The 11036-nt window shown below is 35.5% G+C and overlaps 1 long non-coding RNA gene and 1 other non-coding gene across 2 annotated transcripts; one reads left to right on the plus strand and one right to left on the minus strand.

The window, feature by feature from the left end:
* The first annotated feature begins 3518 nt into the window (after positions 1 to 3518).
* LOC121223135 (uncharacterized) lies at positions 3519 to 7270 on the plus strand. Its single transcript, XR_005920555.1, has 3 exons — positions 3519 to 3721; positions 3810 to 6081; positions 6155 to 7270. It is a non-coding gene; the product is annotated as an uncharacterized lncRNA (long non-coding RNA).
* On the minus strand, positions 4362 to 4468 carry LOC121223927 (small nucleolar RNA R71). The gene has a single exon (XR_005921393.1). It is a non-coding gene; the product is annotated as a small nucleolar RNA R71 (small nucleolar RNA).
* Positions 7271 to 11036: the final 3766 nt, after the last annotated feature.

An 11036-nucleotide genomic window follows, 5' to 3' on the forward strand; every position in this document is an offset into this window, starting at 1 on the left:
AAGATAGGAGGAAAATGGGTCCCCTTGTCGAAGACCCTTTTATAGAACAATAATATCAGACAGAATCATATTACACTTAACCATGTAACGAACAGAATGCACACACCGTATGATCTTATCAATACACGCATCCTTAAAACCCAATTTTTTCATAACTTTCTCAAGGAAATTCAACTCGACAAGGTCATAAGCCTTACTCATGTCAAGTTTAACAACAAAACCTTTGTTCGGGCCATTTTTTGAACTCTGAAGATATTGCATCAGCTCATGCGCTATGATAATATTATCGTAGATCATGCGACTTGGGACGAAGGCACTCTGATTCTAGCTAATGCAAAACGGGAGGGCTTTTTTAAGGCGGTTAGCCAAGACTTTGGAAATAATCTTATAGATCACTTTACATAAACTAATAGGCCAAAAATTAGTCATGTCATTAGGGTCTTTAGTCTTTGGAATAAGGACAATCATAGTATCATTAAGGCACGCAACATCCTTATAGCCATTAAGCACATCATGACAAAAATTCATAACCTCTTTCCCAACCATCTCCTAGTGTTTTTTAAAGAAACAACCTGAAAGGCCATCAATCCCAGAGCTTTGCGGGGGTCCATCTGGTTAAACGCCGTAATAATTTTGCCATTCGTGAAGTCTCTCTCTAACATAGAATTCATATTCTCGATAACACACGTCTAGATGTAGCTTAAACGGGGTCATCATTAGAGACAGTGGTCGGCTTGAAAAGATCATGAAAATAATCCCTTGCAACTTTACAAATGTCACTTTTATCATACTACCACGTCTCATTAGAATCCTTTAATCTGTCAATGTTGTTCTTTTTCCTTCTGCCAAAAGCATACACATGAAAGTAACGTGTGTTTCACATGAAAGTAACGTGTGTTTCTATCTCCCTCTGTGAGCCACTTTATGTGCGCTCTTTGAGCCCAATAACTTTCTTCCACAACATACAAGTGCCCAAGTTTAAAGCAAGCCGATTTAAGCAGGTTAGTAGTATTCTCTTTATTTGGACCATCTACAAGCTTATCAATTCTCTCCACCAACCCAAGAATTTGGTTCTTCATTCTTCTATAGTGATTAAACTGCCACAGACCAAGATTTTCCCGCACCCTCTCCACTTTATCCAAAATATCTATATTGTTCTCGATCCAGACCCTTTTGATGATATCTCTAGCTTCCTTTTCCTTAGCCCAGCACACGCCATATTTGAAGAACAATCTTGAGTCTCTAAAATTCTCATGAGGTTTACTACCCATCGTATCCATCAAAATAGAGTCATGATTCGATTTAGATTGCCTCACCACCTTAGTAGCGAGATATGACATATTTTCAATAGCATTAGCCGAGACTAAGAACTTGTCTAATCTTTCTTTAACCATATTCACCCCTTATCTGTTATTCACTCAAGTAAACCAACCATTGTCGATTTTAATATCTACAAGGGAAAGCTCCTCCATAACCTCATAAAACCCATCCATGGTAGCCCTTGATTTCCTTCGGTGCCCTTCTTTCTCTGTATCACTAATGATAGTGTTAAAATCACCCCCACATCCCGTTCCTCCCAAATTGAAACTTTCACCCTCTTGAGAATATCCCTTTAAGTTCGAATCCGTGTGGCCATAAAAACCAGTGAATCGAAGCCTTTTATGGCTTTCCATAGTAACGAGAGAATCAATGTGATGATTAGAGTAGTTTTGCATAGCCACATCAACCCTTTCTCTCCAAAGCATCGCTAAACCCCTACTACGCCCCTCCAACCTTACTACTAAGCACCCATCCATCCTGAAAAGATTATGAACACGCGAAAAGCTATTAGAATGTATTTTTGTTTTGCAAAGGAATACAACATCTGGGTTTGAAGCAATAAGAAGTTGCTTGAGCTCACAAGTTGTCGTACGGTTCCCAAGCCCACTGGGAACACAAAAATATACACACGTTTTCATGCCCTTTTTAACTCAAATTCATGCAGTTTCAATAAAATTCTTATCGAAAAATATATAATAATTATAAAATAATTAAATTGCTTTTAAAATTTTAACATGTTGAATTTTAATAAATTTTATAATAAATTTCGATTAAATTTGATCATTTTCGACAGATTTGCACAAAAGGGTGAAAATTAACTCAGCAGACATTGCTAGAAGCACAAAATTGAGATGTGATTTTTGAAGCATCGAGGTGAATTAATTTTTCAGCCGAATACGGTCCAAATTATGAATATTAATTCATAATATAATTAATTTTAATTTTAATCCAATTTGTTTTGGGTTAAATAATTATTATTAATTAATTATGAAAAGAGGCCCAGTTGAGTTGAACCGAGAAAACTGATCCAACCGAGCTTGTCTGGCTGATTATTTGGCCTACAAAAACATCCTTGAAGACTCCTTAAATTTGCATTCAAAACCCTCCACTTATCGTGTCTTCCTAGATTTGCCCCTACCTTAAAATAGCAAGTTTGAAACCTTCAAACTTGCCACATGTGTGGCCGGCCATGGGGGGAGTCTATGGTTGCTGATTTTGCTATTTTTAGTAGCCATCACAACCTATAAATACCCCCCTTGGCTGCTCATTTCAAACACACCTCAAAACCTCTCATCCTTTCACTTCTCTCTTACTTTCTCTTTTCAAAACCCTTCCTTTGTTCTTCATTTGCCTTCCTATTCCTTTTTCGATTTCACATCTAGGAAAAGAGTCCTTCAACCACCATTTGAAGCAGCATTCAAGTGTTCATGGAAGCCTTGGTTCAACAAAAACAAGCAGAGAAGGAGGAGCGGAGCTAGTCAAGTCTCGGAGAAACACCAGATTTGATTCTTGTTCCTTACCCTTTTAAATTTTATTGTTGTTGTTATGAACATGTCTATGAATACTTGTGATGTTGATATGTTTAATTTAATTCGTGTTAGGTTGATTGCATTTCGTCCACTTAATTTATTAAAATTGTGTTTGTGTTGTTATAGGCCTTGGTAAGTTGTTTGATTAAGTAAAATCATGACTAAGTTATTCTTGTATTATAATTGTAAAGTAACTAAGAAATTAATTATTTAAACATGATGAAATTGTAATTAATTGACACAATACATAATCAATGCATGTTTAATCATCTAAGGTAGCTGAGGGTTAAATTAGAGACAGTATTAGACAATACATTAGCCTTGCATAACTAGCAAGATTGTTGTGATTAAATTGTTTCAATATAGGAATATATTGTTGACTCACTTAATCTTTTATGTGCTTATGAAGATTAATTAATTGTTTGAATTAGCATTCAAAAATGTTCAAGAGATTAGTTAATTTAATAAGTACATATGAACAATAATTAGCAAATTACTAAGTTGCCGTGAATTTATTCATAACAACATGAACATGAGTTTAATAATTTTAAGTTAAGAAATGTAATTAATCTAACACAATTATGTCATCTTGATTAAAATCATCTTTTAAAATCGTGCATTAGAAATTTTATTTTTATCTTATTTATTTTGATGTAGTTAAAATTTAGTTTTTAATCACTTCTTCAAAATCAAAATATATTTTCTTCACCAAAGTGTTTTAATTGCATTCATAAGTAAATTCTTTTCACAGTCAGCGTGGATACGATAACTCGACATTTACTTGTCACTTTATTACTAATTGAGATTATGTACACTTGCAGATTTTCGTCATTCTAAGTTTTTGGCGCCGTTGCCGAGGATTATTTTAAAAAGTCATTATTTGTAAATTTGTTAATTTTGCATTTTGGTTTATTTTTCAGTTCAACTTTAACTTCGTTAATTTTCCTATGTTTGTTTCAGGTGTTTATGAGTATTGATCGAATTATCGATTTCCTCTCTATAGACCATGAGATTGAAAGAACTTCTCGATAACGAAGAAGACAAGCAAGTTAGAGAAGGATTAAAAAGATGAACTACGAAAATCTGAATCAAGGAAACGGAGCAAACCTTGGTCAAAATTCCATCCTTATTGCTAATGATAGGGATATAGATTTAAGACAACTTGTCATGCTAGTATTTCATGATCTTAATCCGGGTATTAGGAGACTTGAAATCAAGGCACAACAGTTCGAGCAGAAGCCAGTCATTTTCCAGATGCCTCAGATAATGGGCCAATTCAGTGGAATGCCTATCGAAGATCCTCATATTCACTTAAGACTATTTATGGAGGTGAGCGATTCTTTCAAGTTAGCCAGAGTACCCAAAGATGCACTACGATTAATGTTGTTCCCATATTCGCTAAGGGACAAAGCTCGAGCCTGGTTGAACTCATTAGCACCAAATTCCATTTCTACATGGCAAGAGTTAGCAGAAAGATTCCTTATGCAGTATTTCCTGCTTAGTAACAATGCTAAGTTGAGGAACAAAATCATTGCTTTCCAATAAATGGATGATAAGTCCTTGTATGATGCATGAGAAAGGTACAAAGAATTATTACGGAAGTGCCCTCATCATGGAATCCCTCATTGCATCCAACTTGAGACGTTTTATAACTATCTCAATGCTCACACAAGAATGGTAATGGACACTTCTGCTAATGGTGCTCTCCTTTCTAAGTCGTATAAGTTGAGAGGATTGCCAGCAACAATTATCAATGGTCAACTAATCGAGCAGTGTTAGGAAGACGAGTCACTGGAATACATAAAGTGGATCCACTCACTTCACTCGCATCTTAGGTATCTTCAATTTCCTCAATGCTTACAAATTTTACGACTAATGGGTTTAATAGTTTTGCAACTCATCCACCCAATCAATTTGAAAATATAGCCTGTGTTTATCGTGGGAAAGGACATTTGTTCAAAGAATGTCCATTCAACCCAAAATTCATGTATTACATTGGTAATTAGAACCATAATCGAGGAAGGCAATGATTGCAATCTAATTTTTAAAACCTATCTTGGAAAAACCACCCTAATTTCTCTTAGAGTAACTAAGGGGCTGGAACTAGTAACGCTTATGTCCAACCTAGATCGACCCAGCCACCTGTTTTTATCCAACAAGTTCAAAAGCAACCTAAAGCTGAAACTTCCAATGGCTTAGAAAAATTATTGAAGGCATACATAGCCAAAAATGATTCCTTAATCCAAAGTCAAGTAGCCACATTAAAAAACCTGGAAAACCAAATAGGCTAGCTTGCCACTAAACTCAGAAACCGTCCAAAAGGTGCTTTGCCTAGTGATACGAAAAATCCAAGAAATACGAGGAAGGAGCATTGTAAAGCATTGCCATTGAGGAGCGAAAAGACATTAGAGCCCAACACTGTCGAAGTTGAAGAGGAGCCAGCTGATGCTCAAGACTCAATGGAAGTTCAACTAAGTGTTGAAATTCCAGTTTCATCGAAACCAGAATCTGCAAAATCTGATATGGTAACTTCTGAACCAGTTAATTCTGTTAAACTAGCAACTTCATTAGATGCAGAATTGCCATAGAAGATGAATCAACCAGTTCTAGTAAAAAAGCCTCCACCATCCTACCCTCAAAGACTTCAGAAGCAAAAGCAGGAAGTCTAGCTCAAGAAGTTCCTAGACGTACTAAAGAAACTTCATATCAACATTCCGTTGGTAGAAGCACTTGAACAAATGCAAAATTACGTCAAATTCATGAAGGATATCCTGTTCAAGAAATAGAGACTTGGAGAATTTGAGACGGTAGCCTTGACGAAGGAATGCGGTGCATATATTCAAGATAAACTACCCCAAAAATTAAAGGATTCTGGATGTTTTACCAAACCTCACAACATTGGAGCAACATATTGTGGTAAGGCACTATGTGATTTGTGTGCAAGCATTACTTGAGGCCCATGTCCATATTAAGAAAATTGAGGATATGTGAAGTTAGACCTACTACGGTTACACTTCAATTAACAGATCGATCTGTAGCACATCTAGAAGGAAAAATCGAGGATGTATTGGCACGTGTAGATAAATTTATTTTTCCTGTTGACTTTGTTATTCTAGACTTTGAAATAGATAAAGAGGTGTCAATTGTCCTAGGAAGGCCTTTCCTAACAACTGGACGGACCCTTATCGATGTGCAAAAGGGTGAGCCTACTGTGCATGTTCAGGATGATCAGGTAACATTTAATGTTTTTAAGTCTATACGATTTCTTGACACATTTGATAATTGTTCTACATTGTCTGATTTAGAGGAACTAATCATGGAAAAGGAACTCAACAATATTGAGGACCCGTTGGAGAAAATTTTGACATCAGACACTCCAAGTGATAAAGAGGGGGATGAATACTTAGCTCTGCTAAAAGCTAATCAAAGGGGATTTAATCTGCAACCCCACTTTGAATATTTGGAGTTAGAAAGTAGAGATTACATCCAACCGAAAGCGTCAATTGAGGATCCACCTAAATTAGAATTGAAGGTACTTTCCTCCCATTTAAAATATGTTTATTTAGGTAACGCTTCTACTTTTCCTGTGATTGTTTCAGTAGAATTGACCGAAGAGCAAGAAGAGAAACCCATCCTAGTATTGTAACAATTCAAGAACGCTATCAGATGGACCATAGCCGATATTCGTGGCATTAGTCCATTTGTATGCATATACAAGATTATCCTAGAAGATGGCGAGAGGGACGATTGATGGAAAACAAAGACTAAACCCCATTATGAATATCCTAGTAAAGAAATAAATCATTAAGTGGTTAGATGCGGGTATAATCTACCCCATCTTAGACAGTTCGTAGATAAGTCCAATCTAGTGCGTGCCAAAGAAAGGAGGTATTACGATTATTGAGAACAAGAATAGTGAATTAATATCGACTAGAACGGTTACAGGATGAAGAATTTGCATTGATTATCGGAAGTTGAAAAAGGCGACAAGGAAAGATCACTTCCCTTTACCGTTCTTAAACCAGATGCTGGATAGACTCGCAAGGCGAGACTATTACTATTTTCTTAATGGATACTCAGGGTACAATTAGATTATAGTAGCACCAGAAGATTAACACAAAACAACATTAACCTGCCCATACGGTACATTTGCATTTAGATGCATGTCATTTGGTTTATTTAATGCACCTGCTACATTTCAAAGATGTATGATGTATATTTTTACTAACATGGTTGAGAAATATTTGGAAGTCTTTATGGATGATTTTTCAGTGTTTGGAGAGACTTATGATGACTTTTTAGCCAATCTAGCTAAGGTACTAAGGCAATGCGAAGAAACAAACCTTGTACTCAACTAGGAAAACTGTTATTTCATGGTACGAGAAGGTATTGTTCTAGGGCATTAAATAACGAGACATGGAATCGAGGTAAATAAAACAAAGGTAGATGTTATTAAGAAACTTCCACCTCCAACATCTGTTTAGGAGCTTTTTGGGCCATGCCGGTTTCTATCCGAGATTTATCAAGGACTTCTCCAAAATTATTAAACCCTTATGCAAATTATTAGAGAAGGACACGACGTTCAAATTTGATGAGGAGTACTTAAGTGCTTTCGAAGATTTGAAGAGTCAGTTAGTTTCAGCACCCATCATCGTCACACCAGATTGGGATTTGCCATTTAAACTGATGTGTGACCCAAGTGACTTCGGAATATGAGCTATGATGGGCTAGCGAAGGAACAAAGTTTTTAATCCTATCCATTATGCAAGTCAAACTCTAACGGGAGCTCAATTGAATTATACGGTAACAGAGAAAGAGTTACTTACTATTGTATTTACTTTTGACAAGTTTTAATCTTATCTTGTAGGTACCAAAGTGGCTGTCTATACGGATCATTCGACAATTAAGTATTTACTTTCCAAGAAAGACGCCAAGTCAAGATTGATCCATTGGGTACTTTTACTCCAAGAGTTTGATCTAGAAATTTAAGACCGAAAAGGGGTAGAAAACTAAGTAGCAGACCCCTTGTCCAAATTGGAGCCGCAAGAAGGGAATTCTGCACTTATACCCATTCAGGAGACATTTTCAGATGAACACATATTAAAGGTAAATCATGTCCATAATACCCCTTGATTTGCTGATATTGCTAACTATTTAGCTTGTGGTTTGATGCCAATTAATAAGACGTATCATCAAAAGAAAAAGTTTCTTCACGGTGTGAAGTATTATTTTTGGGAAGAGCCATATTTATTTAAAAATTGTGCAGATCAAATGATCAGGAGATGCGTGGCAGAAGATGAAGTAGATAAAATTCTATATCATTATCATTCAACTCCGAGTGGGGGACACTTTGGAGGTACACGTACTGCGGCCAAGGTATTGCAAGCCGTATTCTTTTGGCCAATGCTATTCAAAGATGTGTATGCTTATGTAAAAAGTTGTGATCGATGCTAGAGGGTTGGAAACATTACCAACAGAAATGAGATACCCCGAACAAACATCATTGAGGTAGAATTATTTGATGTTTGGGGTATTGACTTTCTCAGTCCTTTCCCTCGGTCTTTTGGTCACAAGTGCATATTGGTAGCAGTAGACTACGTGTCTAAGTGGGTTAAGGCCGATGCATATCCGACAAATGATGCTAATGTTGTGATGAAGTTTTTGCAGAAGCATATGTTCACAAGGTTTGGAACCCCGAAAGCTATCATTAGTGATTAAAGGTCCTATTTTGTGAACAAATGGTTGAAATGGTTACTCGACAAACATGGAGTGAAGTACAAGGTTGCCATAGTTTACCATCCGCAGATAATGGGCAAGCTGAACTAACAAACAAAGAAATCAAAGGCATACTCGAAAAGGTAGTTTGCCCGAACTGACGAGATTGGTCCAAAAGACTAGGTGGTGCTTTATGGGCCTACAGGACATCATACAAGACACCTTTAGGGATGTCACTTGTAGGTTGGTCTTTGGGAAAGCCTGTCATCTACCATTGGAGTTAGAACACAAAGCTTATTGGGCTCTCCAACAACTTAACTTTGATCTTAATCTTGCTAAAGAGAAACAGATGTTTCAACTTAATGAGTTAGAGGAGTTTCGAGTGTTCTCATACGAGAATCCCAAACTATTCAAGGAAAGACTTAAAATATGGCATGATAATTACATTCAAGTTCGAGAACTTGAAGCAGATCAGCAAGTCTTGTTATTCAACTCTAGATTAAGGTTCTTTCCAGGTAAGTTAAAATCATGTTGGTCCGGTCCATTTATGATTCACCAAGTTTTCCCATATAGAGTTGTCGAGCTTCAAGGTAAGGGAGGTGATTTTCGAGTCAATGCTCAGCGTTTAAAACATTACTGAGGGATAAAATTAAGCGGGGTCAAATCTCGTTCATTTTATTAGATATTTAATTTTTCTCGTTTTTATTTTTAAATAAATGATTTAGGGTATATTTTCAGGATTAATATGTTTAAATAAATTCTGTCTAGGAGATTGGAACTTAAGCGAGACTACTTGTGACTCCTCCAATATTTCTTGTGAATTGATTTCAACATAATCTTCCAAGAAATTATTCCCTAAATGGCAAAATAAATTTGTAGTTTTTCAAATAAAAGGGTCAATTTTGATCCAAGTTTTGATTGCAACTCAATTTTCAAATTTTATTTAAGTCTAGGTACTTAATTGAACTATTTTCAAAATTTGATTGCTCTTTTTGTAAATACTAGAAATTAAATATCTGTTTTTGCAAATATTTTCAAAGGCATCTAGAATAAATGTTTTTAATTTAATTTAATAAATAAGATGACGATAATATCTAGTATATAATTATATTTATTATAATATATATTAATTATTATTAACTTTGCATAGAATTAAGATTTGTTTAAATTTGATCATATTTTAATTAATAGTTTCTATTTCAATAAATTAATAGCAAATAATATTTTAATATGCATTATATTAATTATTAATTGTTATTAACTTTGTGTAGATTTAGAACTTAGAATATTTTAATTATTAATTTGTTTTAAGAATTCTAATTGAACTTCTACCCTGTTCACTATAAATTCCATTCACCCTATCCACCTTTTTCACATCACTTTAACTGAACCACATCAACACCCACCATCGGCACCAGTAGCCCCAATGCATGCCAGTTGCTGCTTCTAGCTTCAGCCCATGCACGCAAACAATCCGATGGCCTCCTCCCTATCGTTGCACCTACCCGCACGCCCAGCAGCTTCCGCACCAACTTGCGCACCCCACCTCCGCACATTGTTATTGCCTTCATTGCACCAAGCCCGTGCGCGCACTTGCTAAAGCACACACCTTTGCTAGCCACATACACCTATCACTTGTGTACCATACTTTTATCTTATTTAGCCACCAACCGATCACCCTTACAACCATCCTTCAATTAAATTCTTTTGCTTTTAATTTTATTTATTGAGTTCTTAAAGGTGGTAAGACAATTTTTTCTCCTAAATTTCAATTTTATTTAATTATTTAATTATTTAACTTTTCAAATTATTGAATTGTTAATATTTTATACTAATTAAATTTTTGAGAAAATATTTGTTTCCATCTTATGTTCAGGTTAATCATGCCTCGTAAGAGAACTGGTGCCTCTGTCCAAATTGACGAATCACAAAACAAATTTCACTGTAAAGAAGCCAAAAATAGATACGAAAGCATTTCCAAGAATCAATAAATGCACCTTAAAAAAGGCTTTACACTGAAAGAAAGGAACTATATTGATTTCATGGCACGCATTTGATAAATTGCTGAAGCTCTCAATTGAGAGTTGTTTTGTGAGAAAAGACCAAGTGCAGATAAGGAATTAGTTCGTGAATTTTATGCAAATTTGACCTAAAATGAATTAACAGAAGTTTCTACCTGAGGAATCAATCTACCAATAACCTCAAACACTATTAATGAATTCTTTGAATTACTTGATTTCAAAGATGATGAATATTCTTCCTTGATGAGAAATATTGAGCCTGAAAATTTGTAAGAAATTCTCGAGGAACTTACAATTCCAAGTTCTAAGTGGACTGTGTCAAAGTATAGAATTCACACTTGTCACAGAGAATTTTAACACCACTAGCGAAGGTATGGTTCTATTTCATTCGATTTTAACTGGAATGTGGGAAAAATCATTCTAAGAGAAATGCATAATTGTGCCGCTAGAC

Source organism: Gossypium hirsutum, chromosome D11 (assembly GCF_007990345.1).
Source record: "Gossypium hirsutum isolate 1008001.06 chromosome D11, Gossypium_hirsutum_v2.1, whole genome shotgun sequence".
Lineage (NCBI taxonomy): Eukaryota > Viridiplantae > Streptophyta > Magnoliopsida > Malvales > Malvaceae > Gossypium > Gossypium hirsutum.